The following is a 14,902-nucleotide window of genomic DNA, read 5'->3' as shown; positions in this document are numbered from 1 at the left end:
GAGATAGAGGATAAAGGAGGAGCACATTATGGGAAAAGACATCAAATTCTGTCTTTGCTGATGGGCTTGAGAGTCTATGTAACATCCATATGAAGAAAGGAAGTAGGCAGCCAGATAAATAAGACAGTATCTCAGAAGAAAGGTCCAACCAAGAGATACAGAATAAGGATCAATCATATTTAGATAGTTGATAAAATGATATGAATAGATAGCTTTGTCTAGAGAGGGTAGAGTGAGAAGAGAAAAAGAGCTGAGGACAGAGTGCTAAGTACTAACATTTAAGATATGCCATAATGGTCAGAAAGAAGAAAACAAACCAGAAGATAGAGACTGAAGGTCATATAGGTAATAAATCACTTTCTCCTCCTTTTAAGAACCAAAAGAAAAGGGACGCCTTGGTGGCTCAGTCATTAAGCATCTGCCTTTGGCTCAGGTCATGATCCCAGGATCAAGCCCTGCATAGGGTTTCCTGCTCAGCGGGAAACCCGCTCTTCCCCAGCTTGTGTGCCCTTCCTCTCCTTCTCTCTCTCTCTCTTTCTCTGTCAAATAAATAAATAAAATCTTTAAAAAAAAAAAAAGAAAAAGAAAAAAGAAGAAGAAAAAGAACCAAGAAAAAGGAGTTTAAAGAGCAAGGAGGGTTACTCAGCAGCTCCAAATGCCACAGTGAGCTCAAGGAAGAAAAGAGCCAGGAAGAAAAGCAAGGCTTCTACAGAAGAGAATTTAAAATACCACTTAACAGGGGCGCCTGGGTGGCTCAGTGGGTTAAGCCGCTGCCTTCGGCTCAGGTCATGATCTCAGAGTCCCGCATCGGGCTCTCTGCTCAGCAGGGAGCCTGCTTCCTCCTCTCTCTCTGCCTGCCTCTCTGCCTACTTGTGATCTCTCTGTCAAATAAATAAATAAAATCTTTAAAAAAAATAAATAAATAAAATTAAAAAAATAAAAAATAAAATACCACTTAATAGACAAAAGACGAAGAGAATGAACATTAAAATAAGAATGAGGGAATGTGGGGGCGCCTGGGTGGCTCAGTGGGTTGAGGCCTCTGCCTTCGGCTCAGGTCATGATCCCAGGGTCCTGGGATCGAGCCCCACATCGGATTCTCTGCTCAGTGGGGAGCCTGCTTCCTCCTCTCTCTCTCTGCCTGCCTCTCTGCCTACTTGTGATCTCTGTCTGTCAAATAAATAAATAAAATCTTAAAAAAAAAAAAAGAATGAGGGAATGATGAAAATGCAAGGAGTGTAAGAGGCATTAAGAAATCATGATTTGGGGGTGCCTAGGCAGTTCAGTTGGTTAAGCGGCTGCCTGGGGCTCATGTCATGATCTCTAGGTCCTGGGAACAAGGCCCATGTCTGGCTGTCTGTTCAGTGGAGAGTCTGCTTCTCCCTCTGCCTCTGCCCCTCCCCCAACTTGTGCACGCATGCTCTCTCTCAAATAAATAAATAAACTCTTTTTTGAAAAAAAAAGTCATGATTTGTTTTCATACTTATAGTATAGGAAGACTATGAAAATGAAGAGATCACTTCACCAAAGTTTCTAGCTTGTGTGACATAGATCACCAAAAGGAAGGAACACAAAAGAAATGAGTCTGATAATGAAAAAAAAAAAAAATGAGTTAAGTTTTGGAGGTTTGTGTTTTAAGTGACTATGATATTTTCAGGATAGATTCCATGAAAATAAAAAAATGAAAAAATAAAAAATCATATATCATAATGGAAAGAGAGTGAGTGGCTAGAGAGATGCCCTATTGGTTTAAGTTGAATAAAGAAAGAATTGAAATCATGAAGGGGAGAATACCGGAAGAAAAGGCAAAGGAAAGCAACTGCCACTTCAAAGAGGGAATGAAGAGGCTGGGATAAGAGAATGTTATTATAGTTTAACATTTCTGGAATTAAAGTGGTACCTGCAATAACTAGCATATGACTTTGGTAGTAAAGGAGCTGAATAAAGAAAATCATTGGAGCCCATGAGGTCAGGAAGATTTGAGGCTAATATGGATCATCCACTTGGATACGGAAATTATCTAGAACAACAACAAAAGCTGAAAGAGAAGAGAAAATAACAGCCAGGAGCAAAAGTTCTTGATGAGTACGAGGAAATAACCAGGAGTTGGGAGAAGGGAGCCATCCAGAGTTATATATATGTCATAGCCAAACACCATAATCTCCTAGGTACAGCTGTTTTATAAAAGGCAGGAAGATAGAGCAATGGTTTATATGTGACAATGGGAAAAGAAAATAATGTCGATAGAACCTCCAGGACCTATCAGGCACATGATAGAAGAGAACAGCCAGCTTTAGAGAAGAAAATGGTATCCAGGCAGAAGGGCCAGAATTCAGCTAAAAGTTTGAGAGTAGAGATTCCATGGAAAACTATGGAGACAGAACCAGAAGAGAGTAAGCTCTATGCAGACTAAGGATGGCAATATTTTTTAAAGTAATCTAAAGCTGGAGGCTCTTGCCTTTTCCTCACATGTCTACAATGATAGGAGGAGGATCACCTGAGAAATTATGGTGTCACACTTCACAATGGGCATGGGATGTCAGAAGCCTTAGGAGGTTGTTGTCTTCATTTTATATGAGTTAGATGTTGAGGCTCTGTTTAGGTACTCTTAAAAGGAACCTATGGTAACAAAAACAAAGAGTATATACTCTCTGATCCCTGTCTCTGAGGGGCCCACAAGGAAGGAGCAGAGACAGTCAGAGAAACAAATACCTACTTACATAGTGGAATGATATAAATGCTCTGATGGGTATCAGGAATCCTGCCCTCACCTAGCTTCTGCTATCCTTCCTTGGAAGTGTTCTCTATTGCATCTTTTATAATCCTCTCTTTTTTAAAAAGAGCTGTTCATGTGCATGCAACCTGCCTGAGCAATGAGATAAGAAGCAGGGAGGATGTGGGGTGCCTGGGTGGCTCAGTGGGTTAAGCCTGTGCCTTCAGTTCTGATCATGATCTCATGGTCCTGGGATGGAGCCCCGAATCGGGCTCACTGCTCAGCGGGGAGCCTGCTTCCCTCTCTCTCTGCCTACTTGTGATATCTCTCTCTGTCAAAAATTAAATAAAAATCTTTAAAATAAATAAAAGAAGCAGGGAGGATGGAGTAGCAAGTGACTGGTCATAAAGTCCAGTCGCTAACACACTACAGACATTCACCATCTTGAGTGTGAAATTATGTAGAATGACAGCAGGAACTGGAACAGAAATTAAAATTACAACCCAGTGCAAAAGTCCTTAAGAACCTGAAGTTCAATGGGGCACATGGGTGGCTCAGTGGGTTAAAGCCTCTGCCATCAGCTCAGGTCATGATCTCAGGGTTCTGGGATCGAGCCCCGCATCGGGCTCTCTGCTCAGCGGGGAGCCTGCTTCCTCCTCTCTCCCTGCCTGCCTCTCTGCCTATTTGTAATCTCTGTCTATCAAATAAATAAATAAAATCTTTAAAAAAAAAAAAAAAAAAACCTGCAGTTCAAGAGATCGCAGTTTTCTATCTTTTCCTTGGAAAGAGAAATGGCACTATTGAGGGTTACTTTCATGGTATGGGGTAGCAGCGGCTATGACCAATTCAGAGGCTCACATTCCTTACTGCTAAAACAAAAATTATAAAATGTACATTTTATGTACAGCAAAGCTGTTTTGAGAATTAGATGAGATGATACATATAAAAATTCTTAGCATGATGCCAAACACACCGCAGGTTCTTGAATCTGATAATGCATAACATATATTTTTATACATAACTGTTCTCTCTACACTCCACTTTAATCCTACAGATGGCCAATGACTTGAAATGGGTTTTGTGGAGCCAAATATTCCACAAATCATTGCCCATTCAGTTGTCTTTTAACAATTCACAATTAATCCTATCTCTCTCTCTATTAATTCTAAATCTTCAGTTCTCTCTAGCTAACAATTGCATCATTCATTCCAAAAATTAGCATATAAATGCTAGCATATGTAACACAACCCATATGTAAAAATTAAAATATGTGTGCATATCATGGTAGGAAATTAATTTTCCCTCTATTACCCTAAACTCATTTTGTTGCTTATTTTCAATTTGCTTTGTTCATTGGATTTTTAAACCAATTTACTGATGTGTCACCATCATTCTAGAAAGTAAAGACTTAAAAAAAATTCTCTAAAATTAAAATAAAACTTGCTTCAAAAGAAGCTTTGTGAAGATTCAAAGGGATCGTGTCTCTGCCTAATTCAACTCCTGTCACATGGTTGGAGCTCAATATAATTACACAAATAATTTTTTTTTCTCCTGTCATGGAAGCAGCATTAAGTAGAAGGCAGAGCATGTAAGTTTTGTATCTCAAAAAACATGAATTAATATCAGGGTTCTGCTTTTTACCAGTCATAGGACTCTGGTCAGGTTATTCAACTTCTCTAAGCCACATTCCTCCATCCAGAACAAGGCGGTAATAGAGACTTCACAGGGTCACTGTGGACGGGAATACATCTGGGAAGAGTCCAAAACAGTGCATAACATATTACAGTTGCTCAAAAATGTTTTTTATAAGACCACAGAGTGTTCTAAGTATGTATTTTTCAAACATTTTAAGGATTTTTATTTTCCATTTGAACCACATAAAACAGCAAGTCGTTTAGGAGAAACTGACATTTCTCAATAGTCCTTTCCCAATATGAGAGAAAGGACAACCTTGTCAAGGTTTGGGGACATAAACCATCTCTCAAAAACATCCTGAAAGGCTTTATTATTTCTCCTGCTTTGCTCCTTTAACCAATATTGATATCTTACATCAGTATAATAATTTTCACGTCTATAAAATACTTTCAAAAAATTCATCTTTAAAAAAAAATTCATCTTACGCTATTCATATAATACCCCCTCACTTTGATGAGGATATACATTACCATCTCCCCTCTAGAAATGAGGACCTGAGGATAAGAAATGAATTCATCAAGGCCAACCTGGTAAGTATCAGAGCTGGGATTAGAATCTTGCCTTTCTAACTCCAAGGCCCATGTTCTTTTCACACAAGTAGTTGGAGGGGCAGAGTCCAAATTAAAATTATATCTCAAAATTGTAATTTTGTAAATTATTCTACTAGATCATAGCTATCTCTCACATTAGTTAATACTATTTTTAGAGTGCTAACTTTCCCTATGTGACACCACTAAAATCAACAATTTAATGCATTTTTTAACATGATCATAAAATCACAGAATGTCAAAAATGATGGAGCCCATAAAAAGCATCTAGTTCAATCTTAAGGCAAGAAATGAAACCAAGAAATGTTAGGAGATATATTCATCATTATACTTATTAACTTCAAGTCCAAGCTAACCATGGGTCTCTGACTTCTGGTCCAATGTCCCTTTCTATACTAACCTTCCAGACAAGGACAAGAATGACACTGAATTTCTTTTCTTTGTTGAAATACTTATTTGCTCTGTATCTCTGAGATAATTTTATCTTCTATTAACTTAAAATGACATATTTTGGAAACAAGAAATTTTTATTTAAATTTGTTTAGCATTCTCTTTAAGCCTTGTTCAATATGAAAAAAAAGAAATATTATTCATTTAAATGTATCATTTTTAGCCTATGAGTCAAGATTTAAGTAAATAGCCTCTTTTAATTAGAGAAAAGGGAGAAAAATTCCTGTCATACCTTGGATTTAAAAGTATTTGCCTGAAGCAAACTTCACTTTAGAAGAATGCTCTGTCTTGATATCACAAGTAATGTAAAATTTTCCCCATTATTCTGCCATCACAAATATAGTAACTAGACACATTTGGCACTGTCATGATATATGATTGTAACTAGAATTATTTATATATCAGAATCTGTTGCAACATTCCCAGATTAACAGTTATTTGCCTTCCTTTCCAGTTTTCTATCAAAGCAACAGAGCATAACCCAGACATAAAAATTCGTTCTTTTTACATGCATCTTCACAACACTAGTTCATACAATTGTTCTTTCTTCTAACAGTTATTTTCTTGCACTCAGAGAAAGCTTCTGGGAACAGACATATACCATCTCTCTTTCTTTTGGACAATTTAAACTTTATAATTGGCTTAACACAAAACTAAAAGTTACTTCTTACAAGTGTAATAATTGCCTAGGAGGTAGAGTACATGAAGAAATGTAGTGGCTTTCGAGTCAAACAAATGGGGAGTTAAGCACCAATTCCTCCACAGATAACCTTTGTGACCTTTAGCAGCCTTAATTTTCACATTTTTAGACTATGGATAATAAAACCTACTTTACAGAGAAGCTGCAATTATTAAGGGAGATAAGGTTTATAAATAACCTAATATAATATTTAGTATGAACACATAGTATACCTTCAAGTAATGTTGAAATAAAATAATGGTAATAAAAATCTAACATATTGCAGAAGACATTCACTACACTGGAAATATTGGAGTCAGACTATGCTGCCAGTTTTTATTAACTTCTCCTAAGTTTGAAGCAAATCATTCAAAAGAGGGGGGTGAATAATTAGGGCTTTTTCCCCAATTCTTTCATCATTCATACAGAAGTTATTTAATGAGAGCATCCTACAAGCCAGGCACTGTGCAAGACATAGAAGACATAGCAGCAAGTTCCAAGATATTTCCCTCATGAAACTCATACACTCCTCATGAAAGTGTATCATAAGAAGAAAAAAATAAGGTATAGAAAATGTTGAATGAGGATAACTAGTTCTTTTTCCACCAAAGAGACCCCAAGATAAGAATTTGGGTACAAGTGCCTTATTTGGTAAATAAGATAAGTGAGTGGAGAGGTGAGAAAAGCCAATAAAGAATGCCTTGAGGTAAATACCCAGTAGTGCAATTGCAGGGTCATAGGGTAACCCTATTTTTAATTTCTTAAGGAATCTCCACACTGTTTTCCAAAGTGGCTACACCAATTTGCATTCCCATCAACAGTGTAAGAGTGTTCCCCTTTCTCTACATCCTCTCCAACACTTGTTGTTTACTGTCTTGTTAATTTTGGCCATTCTAACTGGTGTAAGGTGGTATCTCAATGTGGTTTTGATTTGAATCTCCCTAATTGCTAATGAGGATGAACATTTTTTCATGTGCCTGTTAGCCATTTGTATGTCTTCTTTGGAGAAGTGTTTGTTCAACAGTGTGGAGATTCCTTAAGAAATTAAAAATAGAGCTTCCCTATGACCCTGCAATTGCACTACTAGGTATTTACCCCAAAGATACAGATGTAGTGAAAAGAAGGCCCATCTGTACCCCAATGTTCATAGCAGCAATGGCCACAGTCACCAAACTGTGGAAAGAACCAAGATGCCCTTCAATGGATGAATGGATAAAAAAAGATATGGTCCACATATACAATGGAGTATTATGCCTCCATCAAAAAGGATGAATACCCAACTTTCATATCAACATGGACGGGACTAGAAGAGATTGTGCTGAGTGAAATAAGTCAAGCAGAGAGAGTCAATTATCATATGGTTTCAATTAGTTGTGGAACATAAGGAATAACACGGAGGACACTGGGAGATGGAGAGAAGTGAGATGGGGGAAATTGGCGGGGGAGACAAACCATGAGAGACTGTGGACTCTGAGAAACAAACTGAGGGTTTTGGAGGGGAGGAGAGTGGGGGGTTGGGTGAGGCTGGTGGTGAGTATCATGGAGGGCACATATTGCATGGAGCACTGGGTGTGGTACATAAACAATGAATTTTGGAACACTGAAAAGAAATAAAGTAAAATAAAATGGGAACAAAAATTAAAAGAATGCCTTGAGTAATACCATACTGTGTACTTGAAATCTGCTACAAGAATAGATCTTAGGTCTCACCACACACACACAGGCACACACACCCCAAGTAAATATGAAGTGATAAATGTGTTAATTAGCTCGATTATCATTTCACAATGTATACACATGTCAAACCATCACATTGTACACTTTAAATATATACAACTTTTATTTGTCAATCACATTTCAATAAAGCCATGGGTGAGATTCAATCTCCCGGCCCCCACAAAAAAGAATGCCTGAGTGGGTTATCATGGGGGAAACTAGAGATAAATCTCACTGTTGACCCTTAGAGAGACAGTATAGCACATATATGGAACAGTTCCACCAATGGGGGAGAAAGCTGTGGTGTCTTTCTACCAAACCTGCCCCTAATTGGTTGAGGGTTGCTCCTTAGGGCAATAACTGTAGTACTTCCAGCCCACCCCACCCATAAGCCCAGCAAATACTTGTACTCTGGGTAAGTCTTCCAACAGAGGGACACAAATTAGCAAGTTATCTTGCATATAAAGGAAACTATCCACCAAAGCTGCACATTTCTGAAGTAGGAGAAGATATGGTTGGGATCCAACAGCATTTTCTGTAAATGTGTTGCCATTGAAGATAGGTTTGGGATACAAAGTCCTTTCTGAGAGATGGCAATGTGATGAGACACAAAGTAGGAAGTGAGCCATGCAAACATCTAGGTATAGAGCATTCTAAGCAAAGGGAAAACACCCTAAGACAGAAGTTAGGTTTACAAATTCAAGAAAACATGAGTTGGTTGGAGTAAAATGAGGAAGAATACAGTGCTAGGAGGTAGAGGTCAAGATAATCTGCCAAAAGCTAGTAATACAGAGCCCATAGGTAAGCCATTGGTAGAGTTTACACTTTAATCCAGATGAGACAAAAATCCACTGGAGGGGTATTAAGCAAAAAGTCATGTAAATCAATTTACAGTTTAACTTTATATCTAGCTTCTAATTGAAAGTGGACTATAGGGGGGAGTAAGAATGTAATGGCGGAGACTAGTTAGGAGGTTAACACAATAATCCAGAAGGAGAATTTAGTATCAGTGGAAATGGTGAGAAGGGAACAGATTTGGGTTATATTTCATATGGTAGAGCCCAAAGATCTTTCTAAAGAAAGAGTGAGGGAAGCACAGTGCCAACTAGTGTTTCTTCACTCCACCTTGTCTGCCTTGTTGCTTCCAGGTAGGACTGGAAGCTCAGATTCCTCCTGAAGTCAATTTTATCCTAACCCACATATATGTTACTTTGAATTCTTTACATACTACAAAGAACCAAGTAGATATCTTACAAGTGGAAATATTCTGTGAAAACACTCAGTAGATGGGATAAATAGTAGACTGGATACCACTAGAGCAAATCAGTAAACTAAAAAATTATTCTAGAATTCAGATTCTCTCCCTCAACTCTATAGTGTTATGTAGAATTCTCTTTACCTTGTTATAATTAATAATACTTTACATTAACTTTCCCTGTTCAAATTAAATCCTATGTGTTTCTTTCTCGTCATTGGATTCTAACTGATACACTAGTAATTTCTGATGAATCAATTTTGACATTCCTTTTTTTTTGCATAATAAAAAAACCCTGGAATTACAAAAAGAAAAAAGAAAGAGTCAGAATTCTAGGATTAAAAAATAATCATAGAACTAAAAGCCAAAAGAAAAATTTTTTGGTCACTGAGATACTGAAGAAGCTGCTTCCATTTTTGATGAAAGCTCTCTAACTGCCTATATCAAGTACTGTTGGGAAAAAAAAGAAAAAAGAAAAAAAAAAAAAACATGGGGGAGGAAATACAAAATGGCAGATTCGCATCACAGCAGGACAGCTGATTCTCCAGATCAAAGGAAAAAAATATTGCATTATGGGTTAAAGCATGAGAACCTGGAGATTAATGATTAATGACACCATGAAAGTATCCATTTCCAGCCAAGTACCGAGGAAGAAATAGGGACAGAAGTGATCTGCCCTGGCAGAGAGGAATAGGTTATCACGGACATTAATTAGAATTGCTGGTCCACAGTGATCATGAAAAGCAGACAAAATTTAGTCAGTTTTATTATTGTTTATGCATATTCTTACAATGAATGGGTTTATTGCCTGCACCAGGGGTGGATCATTCATATCAATCCTTGGTAGCCACTGCCAGCACCCAGAAAATGAAATGACTACATTTAAGATGATAATATTAGCAACCTTTATTACATAACTGGATGCTAAAAGCTTTAAGTGTTTTACATTTTTATTAAAAATATCGAATACATTAACCAATAACATTATAATATTATAATAACATTAAGTAGTAGATCCTATTACTATTCCCATTTCACAAATTAGAAAGCCAAGGTTAATAGAATTTAAGAAAGTTAACCAAGTTCACACAACCACTAAATGGCCAGGCCAGGGATTTAAACCTACATCTAACTAACTCCAAAACACAAGATCTTAATTTTTCACTATTCATTTAATTTATAATAATACAGCTATTTTAACATTTTTTTTAAAGATTTTATTTATTTATTTGACAGAGAGAGATCACAAGTAGACGGAGAGGCAGGCAGAGAGAGAGAGAGAGGGAAGCAGGCTCCCCGCTGAGCAGAGAGCCCAACGCGGGACTCGATCCCAGGACCCTGAGATCATGACCTGAGCCGAAGGCAGCAGCTTAACCCACTGAGCCACCCAGGCGCCCTATTTTAACATTTTTAGATTGAAAATTCCACTTTAACATTCCCCAAGTAAGTCCAATGATGTGCTTATGTTTAATGTTGCTGAGGCATGAATTTAATCATATGTGCTGAGGGTCTTGTAGGTGAGACATCACTATTCTGCTTGTGAGTGAGCCTGATCTCATTCAGTGTCCCCATCTCAAGGAGAAGACAGCCATCCTCCCTCATCATAGTTAATGAATAAGTTGTATAAAGGGATGCCAACTTTTGACTTTTTGTGAAGAAAAAAAAGAATAGACTCTCAAAGAAGACAATTGTTTATGCTGCTGACAAAATTAAAAGGAGATGAAAATATCTATGTACTAGTTTACTAGAAAATGTAAATTTTAAGTATTTTAAACTATGTACAATGTTGCATCTAGTAGCATCCACATCTAGGGCAGAAACAATCATAACTAGGAAATTCAGAGACAAAATAATTTATCCAAGGCTAAGGAGCTGTGAAAAACAGAGTTATACACATTCTGCTGTATTTCCTCAAATACCAGTTAAACTGGTATACTTGTAGCACTCCTTCTACAAACTGTGGAGCTATCTTTCCCCTGCCCCTATCCATATTCCTGTACTTTCCTCTCCATAGGTGGAACAGCTAATACAATTGGTCAAAGTCCCAGAAATCATCAAAAGCCACTGTATGTTAATAAAGCAGCAAGCTGGCTCTGTGCTGCTTTCTACATTTATGTGATAAAAAGCATAGGCAGGGTCTGGCTTCTCAGGGGGTTCTAGTTTTCCGTCTCACTTCCTCCACATATTCAGTAGATTGGCTAAGTTTAGCTGAAGACTACACCACTCCTGTGGCCATGCAGGAGCCAAAGAGGTGATAAAAGCCTTGCTCAGACCTCATGCCTGAGCCACAGCTGCCTACCTCACCTTTAGCAGAGGTTTACTTCAGGGGATCAGGTACTTACGCAGCTAATGACAAATGTAAATTTTGGTATTTTGCTTCTCAATCTGCTACTATCTCCTGTGTATACAGCCCCCTTGGAAGACCCACAGCAGAAGGAACAACTGGCAGGGCAGGATTCATGACATAATACCATCAACATCCACCCCAAATTATAAAGCCAAGTGACAGACTGTTTTCCAAGTTACTACCAAATGCCACATGTTACTTAGTGATAATTACTGCTTATGACAAAACCAACAGAAACAATGATAATTACATGGTGAGGCAACCATGTTATCTCTCATGCACCTGGAACATAATGCCTGTCATCACAGTAGTGACAAGAGGGATTAGGCTTCCCTCTGCTCCAATGCTCTCATGGCAAGATTTTCCTCTCCTGGATAAAAAGGTTTACTGTCATTTTAATAATATAGCTTAATAGGCTTTAGAAGTTCTAAAGGTTGATACCAGGCATTTTCATTCATCAGCTGATCTTAAAAAGACTGGAGGTGTTTTTCCCAGGTTGAACATACAGAAACACAAAAGTGAAGGCACAAGGGGACCCTTTCTGTACAGTCTCAGGTAGGAGATAAAGTAGTTATATACTTGGGTTCTAGGCTTCAAATCTGGGCTCTGTCACCTGCTAGCTATAAGACTTTGGACAGACGGCTAGTAGGCTTGTCATCTTTCTTCTCCAAGTCCCATTCATAGTTACAAAGTAGACATAATAACAACTATCTTATAGGGTCACTGTGAAGATTAAATAAGATTGTGCTTCACACAAAGCCTGACATTGACTGGGTGCTCACAAATATTAGTTTATCACTATAATGGCTTTGCTCCAGATCTTAGGGGAGACCTTCATCTCCCCTACTTTTCCTCAGAGTAATTTTTTAAATTTATACAAAATCTCAATAGCCAAAAAGATCAAGCTATTGGTAAGGGCAAAGAGGACTAGAAGGCCACTTCATCTGCTCCTAGAAAACACATTTGACCTGCCTCAGCTGACAAAGGGATTCTTCATGGTTCTGTATGGTTCAGCTCAGTTCGATGATTGGGTCTTGGAACCAAACTTCAGCCCATGATTATAAGTAACCTCACCATCAAGCATTCATTGGAATTTGTCCTCCGTGTGGCACCTCATAGCCCTGAACAGGAAATCAGGGGTCTCAGGCAACAGACATCTTGAATTACCATCTACCAACATAACCCTTTCACTTAAACACTGTTACAAGACTGACAGTTGAACACAATGACCCTCCTTTCATAGGGATGAGGAAATACTCAGAGATGTTGTTATATACCAAAGGCCACACCATCAGAAAGCAGAGAATCAAATTCAAGTCTTCTGTCTATAGACCCAAGTCTTTCCCTGGCCACTCATTCATACAAGACTCACATCAGTGAGGTTGATGTGCTGACCAAACCAAAAGGTTTAGGTCATTTTCAATAAAAGCAATTTCAATGATCCCTGACAAAGCCACTCAAATTCAGCATCTTTCTTTTTAATGATCATAAACAAAAAGCTTAGATTATCTTTGAAGATTAAATAAGACGGGTTTTTAACACCCTTGATCTACAACATAAAAAAACAGCATTTCGTTCAAATATTTACATCTATACTGGTTCCAGAAAACCTATTTATGAGTCAAATCAGAGCAGCAAGGCTCAGTGACAGAAACAGCGTAACTGGCCTCCTGTTCCCTTTTTATGGGTTTCCACTTCCCTATCATCCAGCCAGACTCTATTTCTCCTCCCCCCAGGAGAAGAAGTGAATGATCAGCATTTCAACAAACACTTTCACATTTTTGTTGCTTCTTTGGGCACACTTTCTGCCACTTTTATAGGTTATGCACCATTGGAATCAATAATCTTATAGAAATATGGTCAAGGGATTGTGATGTTTGCTCAGAAGCAGACTTGATTTATCAGGCTAATAAGTATAGACAAAATTCTACAATTGTGGAATTGTTCTTAGGTACAATATCAATGGTTTTAAAAAGCAGTATCATTTTCAATTCCAACCCTTTCCAAAGCCCTTCTCCTTCAGGAACAAGCTCCCTGACATCTTTGTAAAGTTCCTGCTGACCACCTAGTCAAAGGGACCACCCTCCTCCTGGTAGTCTTCCTGCTTCTTTGTCTTATTTGGGGCTAGACTTCCCATAATGTACCTATCCACAGTAACTATCCAATAAATACACATTGAAATTATATATACAAGACTAAACATAGGAGGGGGGAAAAGTCAGATTGATGTGTATCTAGCAAATTTGCTAAAATGCCAAAACTGGACACCAGGGGTTCAAACGCAGACTTGGTACCATTGAGGTCTTAGAACTTTCTACATTTTTACAACATTTCATGAACACACTACTTCAAGCAAACATGTATTAAGTAGGCAGTTTGTAACAGGCCCTGTGGGAAGACTCAAGAATACAAAATAATGATTGGGTTATGGACATTGGGGACGGTATGTGCTATGGTGAGTGCTATGAAGTGTGTAAACCTGGCGATTCACAGACCTATACACCTGGGGCTAAAAATACATTATATGTTAATAAAAAATAAAAAATTAAAAAAAAAAATACAAAATAATGAAATAAAGGAGCATAGTGCCCATCTTTGGTGTTCACAGTTTAGGGATGGGGATAAGTAGGGGCTAGGAATAGTGAAGAAAAATGTAAATAAACATGACCGTGTAGTAGATGCTATACAGAATGATCAGTGAGGTGCTATAGAATTACAAAGAAAGATTCATTTCATGTTCCCTGGGGAGGCCAGAAGAGCCTTCATGAAGAAGTGAAACTGGCTCAAAACAATGAGTAATGTTTTTAAGGCACAGAGAGGAAAGACACTCCTGGCATAGGGTACTCTATATACAAAGAAAGAGGGGCACTTTAGATAGACAGGATACTGTACTTCAGTATGACTTTAGCATGAGAAAGACTAGAAGGAAAAGTAGAGAAAAAAGTAGAGCAAATTGTGAAAGAGCTTGTGTACCATCCAGAAGTTAGAACACAATGAAGAGCCAGAGAAACGGTTAAATAGTGTTTACCAGTCACCAGTGAATTAGAATACATACATATGCTGTGACAAGGGCATCAGATCTTTCTCAGAAGAGCCATTCCCAAAAGGGCAATGGGGGAAGACTGATGAGCAAGCCACTGATTAGGCAGTTCACTTCATGCAGCTCTGAGGAGAGCTTGGCCTTTGAGGCAAAAAGTAGGTTTGGAGTCAGATCTTGGAAATACAATACAAATGAGGAGGGCTGGAGCACTGAGACCCTAGCAGTCAGAGAGAGAAGCAGCATATGAGAATGGAAATAGAGGAAGCCTGGAACCAAGGATAGAAGCAACCAATAAGGCTTCCTCCCTTAAGAGCCCACTTTCCAAGGTGTCTCAGCCAAGGTTCCCAAAAACTTGACCCAGAAGAGGGCACTGCTATCTATCACCTGGGAACTGCATATAAAACAAGCAAAAAGTCTGTCAGAAATTGGGAAGGGACCACTGTAGCTAATGTCCAGGAT

The sequence above is a fragment of the Lutra lutra genome, chromosome 10 (assembly GCF_902655055.1).
Source record: "Lutra lutra chromosome 10, mLutLut1.2, whole genome shotgun sequence".
NCBI lineage: Eukaryota > Metazoa > Chordata > Mammalia > Carnivora > Mustelidae > Lutra > Lutra lutra.
Note: the sequence above shows the minus strand (reverse complement) of the source record.